The sequence below is a fragment of the Octodon degus genome, unplaced genomic scaffold (assembly GCF_000260255.1).
Source record: "Octodon degus isolate 3935 unplaced genomic scaffold, OctDeg1.0 scaffold00244, whole genome shotgun sequence".
Taxonomy (NCBI): Eukaryota; Metazoa; Chordata; class Mammalia; order Rodentia; family Octodontidae; genus Octodon; species Octodon degus.
This window is the reverse complement of record NW_004524820.1, coordinates 153,574-159,017: the sequence shown is the minus strand read 5'-3', so window position 1 is coordinate 159,017 and position 5,444 is coordinate 153,574.

Below are 5,444 nucleotides of genomic sequence, written 5' to 3'. Positions count from 1 at the left end.
TGTGCAGGTGTGCACACACGGGTGTGTGCTCCCATGTGCATGGGCGTTCATGTGTGTATGTGTACAAACAAGGAAGCAGTCAGCATTGTGCACTGATGCCAGTGCCAGGGCTGTATGGAGATGTGAGTGTCATGGAATCATAGCATACATGATGAGCATGACCCTGATGGAGCTCCACTGGGATTAACATGGATTTTAGCCTCAGCAGTGGGGCCTGAGCCAACCTCCTATCAATTGTAAGGAACAGCAAGGCCTCAGGAATTCCTGGTGTTATTTCACCAGGTATTCTCTTACATTTAAATATTTTGCAATTAATGCTAATGTTAACAGAAATGTAGTGACTTGAAGACATATATTGTCTTGAATCCTTTCCAAATTCATATTTCCCAAAGACCAATTTCACCACTGTCATCTAGAATGTTATTTTTTGTCAACAAAATATTTTTCTGTGTCACTGTTTCAATGATTCCAGGTTCCATTTATTTCCCTTCAAATAGAAAAAAGCTAGAATTAATATATTAAAGCAGGTCTAAAACTTCTACCTACAGTATTTGCTACTACTTACAGATATTCATCTGTTGTAAAAGTAACAATGACATTTATATGTCTATATATATAGATATATAGATATCAAAACCAAACTTACACTGACAATTCATGGATAATTACTTTAATTAAGGGATATTTAGTTTAAGTTCAAATAGTTATTTTGATAAAACTTTTAAGTGTAAACAATATTACTTTGGGCCAGCAAGGTAGCTCAGCAGACTAAAGCGCTAGGCAAGTGCAGGGACCATAGTTCGATCCCTGGCACAATATGTTGCAGCAGCCCAACCCCCTGAGCAAGCCACACAGTCCAGGCATAATGGTCTATGCCTGTAATCCCAGTGCTGGGAAGGCTAGAAACAGGACGATCACTATGATCCGAGCTGTTTAGTGAAACCCTGTAGCAACAAAATACATGTGGTATTTTTATACAATGGAGTATTACTCAGCTATAAAGCATGATAAAATCGAAGCCTTCATATTTAAGTGGATGCCACTTGAAGATATACTCATAAACCAGACCCACATATGTAAATATCATATAGTCTCCCTAGTATAAGAACTCAAAAGAAGAAATACAAATAGAAAAGTATAACACAATTAAAAGCAAAGCGAGAACTTGAGGATTTGACAATGAGGAATAGGCAAGAAGAAAAGCTAGGAAACATGACAGGAGCAAAGCCATACATTTATATGCACAAGATGGTAAAGGCAATGATCCTGAGAATCTTCAGCAAGTTCTTGAAACTAGCAGTTAATTGGTAGGATTCTCACTCTGACTAACTACATACGCTGATACCTGTGAACTAAGCAGCTGCACTGAAAATAGCAATATGTAATGCAAGGGTCATGCTTGAAATGCCTGTCATTCTGGTCTTCTAAATACGTACTGCTTCTCATGACATACCAATTACTGCCATACTGTCTCTCAAGTAAATGTTTGTTTAAGAAAAAGGACAATAAACAAAATCAAGAGACAAGAAAAAAAATGTCACAGGATAGTCCTGCTACAATGCTGTATATGGTTAGATTTCTAAATTTCTGTGTAAAACTATGTAATTATTTTTTCATATTTTTCAAATATTTTTTACTTTTTAAATTTTTGTCCTCATATTTTGCAGGGACTTAAAGTTTAACATATCAACACTTGATGGAAAACACCTGTTCCATGTTATGCCTAAGATGTTTGATATTCAGACACATAGGTAGGTTAAACCCAACTGCATATGTTGTAGGGTAATGATAAGCTTCTCTTCTGCAGGGTCAACAACCTAAGTTTGAAGACCAAAAATTAGAGAAATAGGAGGGCTGCAAGGACAGCCAACATTTTGGCCCTAGCCTTTCAAGGGCAGTGAGGACTCAGGACATATGAGAACCTATACTGTAACATTATGTAACTCAGTTGTGTCCCAAATTTTCTGATCAAGGAGATTATGGGGCCACAGAGAAACGTGATCGATGATGTAGAGTGTGCCTAAGGAGAGTCACATGGAGAGAAAACTTTCTCTCAGGCTTTCACAGACAGAGCAAATTGGTCAAGCAATGGTTGTGACTCATCCACATGGCTGACACTCACAAAGGATCTAGAAATTGAAGTACAGGGTTTCAGGTTAAATCCTGAGGGGATTTGACTGGCCTTATCAGATACAAAAGTTACATTTCTTGTTATATAAGTCTTGCTTTATCTTGATCTTAACAATCCAGCAGAAAACTATGAAAACGGAGTGTAAAAGTAAAGCCACATTAATATGCTGAGCTGTAAAATATTCAAGTCAACAACTTTGGACATGGCCAGTCTTACAGAAAACCCACTACTATTATGGACTACTGGACTCTATTGGGAGACTCTGCTGAATTCAAGCACCTACAGTATTTACATGACAATGGAATGTCCTTCTCTGACAAAACTAACCAAAAAAGTGGGATGGAAATGAACGAACTTTTTGTGTCTGTATACTCAGAATATTTAGGATAGATATACAGCTCCATTCTCTTAATTCAATGAAGAAAGGTTTGTTATAATAGTGTTTGAGACAGATTATCATGTCTGCATCTTGTACAATGAATAACCACTAAGACAACAATATGCAATGTTGGGATAGTTTTATTACTTTTACAATTATCTAAGTGTGCTTTATGGGATAGTATGTGGTCTATTTTGGAGAACATCCCATGCTCAGCTGAGAAGAAAGTGTGTTTTGAGTCCATTTGTTCACAGGTTGGGTTCAGTTCTGCTATTTCTTTGTTCATATTTTGTCCAGTTTGTCTGTCTATTTGTGGCAGCAGGGTATTAAGTTCTCTAAGTACAATTCTGTTAGTGTTTATTTAATTTTTTGTGTCCATCGATATTTATTTTATATTTGTGGGTGTACTTTATTTGGTGCATATATGTTTATGATAGTTATCTCTTCTTCCTGGAGTCTTCCCTTAACAGGTTTTTAGTGACCTTCTAGTCCCTCTTGATCCATCTTGGCTTGAAATGCACATTGTATGCAAATAAATAGTTTTACCAGTGCTTTTTCCAGGTTCCTTTATCATCAAGTATTGTTTTCCATCCTTTGATTTTATGCCTATGAATTTCCTTTTGAGTTAAATGTGTTTCTTCTATGGAACACATTGTTGATTATTTTTTCTTGATTTATTTTCCCATTCTATTTCTTTTGATTGGTGAGTTTAGACCATTCACATTGATGGCTATAATTGATAAGGATTGGGAAATCCTTATATTATTTTCCTGCTGTTGGATCTCTGTCTTTCCCCTGTATTTAATTGCTTACTCCATGTGATTATTTCTTTCCAATGGTATTCTTGGAATTTAGTCTTTGTTATCACTTTCTAAAATATCCTTCAGAACACTTTGCAGAACTGGCTTAGTTGTCATGAATTTCTTCAGTTGTTCTTTTCATGAATGTATCTTAGCTCTCCACTGATTCTGAAGGGTAGCTTTGTAGGATGAATAAATCTGGGTTGAAGGTTATTTTCTTTTAAAATTTAAAACACTTCCCTCCAAACTCTTCTGGCTTAAATGTTTGTGTTGATATCTACTGTAATCTTGGTGGACTATCCTTTATAGGTGACTTGTTTCTTTACTATAATAGTTTTCAATATTCTGTTTTTGTGCTCAATTTCTGGGATCTTGATTAATATATGTCTTGGTGTAGATTTATTTTAGTCATGGATAATTGGAGTTTTATATGCCTCACTTATTTTTATGTCAACTTTCTCTCAGGCTTTCACACACAGCAAATTGGTCAAGTAATAACCATGATTCATCCACATGGCTGACACTGACAAAGGATCTACAAAGTGCGGTACAGGGCTACAGGATAAATCCTTAGGGTACTTGACAGAACTTATCAGATACAAAAGTTACATTTCTTATTATATAGGTCTTGCTTTATCTTGGTCTTAACCATGCATCAAAAAAGTATAAAAGTGAGGTATATAAAGTAAAGCCATATCAATTTGCTGAGCTGTGAAAGGCTCAAGTCAACAACTTCTGCGGATAACCTACTACTATTGTGGACTGCTGGACTGTGTTGGATTGTTTTGATGAATTCACACACCTGTAGTATTTAGATGCCAATGGAATGCCAATCTCTGACAGGACTAAACACAAAAAAGGGGATACAAAGGAAGGACCATTTTGTATTTGTATATACAGAATAGTTAGGATAGATATACAGCTACTTTCACTTAATTCAATGAGTAAGATTTGTACTAATAGTGTATGGACAGGATATCCTGTTTGCATCTTGTACTATGGATAACCACTAAGAAGATAACAAAGTACAATGTATTAATTGTTGAAACTGTCCTATTAATCAGTTTGGAAGCTGTCCCATTGCTATTTGTTTCTCAAATACAATAAACCAATATGCAATGTATTAATTATTGAAAATGTGCTAGTAATCAGTTGTGAAACTGTCTCATTGATATGTTTCTCAATAAATCATTAAATTAAAAAAGCAATATTACTTTTGTTACCTAATGGATAGCAATGTTCCTCTGCTTATATCTTCCTAATACCTGCACAAGCATTTGACTAATTCAAGTTTCATTGAAAGGAGTTCTCCAAAGTCTTTCTAGGGAAATATAATAGGAAGCACACTATTGTTTGTTGCTCAAAATCTATGTTGAAAGCGTAGACTTCAGGGCCCAAAATTTTGATACCCTAGTATTTTAAAATTCATATATTAAGTTCACTTAATGCATCACATACCTCACTCAAAATTAAACAGTGTGGAAGCAACATGATTTTTCTATTACTTCAGTACATACAATGTGACTTACAAATCCTTGAGGAGACTTGAATGATAGCCTTTTCCTTCTTGGCAGACCATTTTTTGCCTACCTGCTCCCATGAGCCTGGAAAAACTGCTAATTAATACCAAGGACTCCAGCATTTAAGGAGGATTTAATCTGCTATGTCCCTTGATTCTGGCAGTTCTGGGCTTATGTTCTGTGGAGACTGCTGCTGCTGATGCTGCTGTTTCCTGTATCATTCTGGAAAAGAAGGGGTGATGGAATAGAGAAGTATGGAGGCTAGGGAAGGAAGCATGGCTCAGGTAACTATTACCTTAATGCAAATTAGAATATTCCCAAGTTCCTTTATTTTCTTTTTTTATTTTTTAAAAAGAGTACAAATGAGAATTAAAACAGAAAACATTACAAGGGATACAGCATTTCACATAACAAAGTTATATGAATTTTACAGTATTTGTTGTAATATAGTGTTGTCTTCCAACCAGTTACTCATATTACACAGATATATGCATGTAAAATTGGAAAAAGAAAGAAAGACGTGTATAAGAAATTAAGAAGACCACATGGCTGCACTGATAAAGGTTCTACAATCTGAGGTACAGGATCTCAGGACAAATCCTGAGGGCATTTCA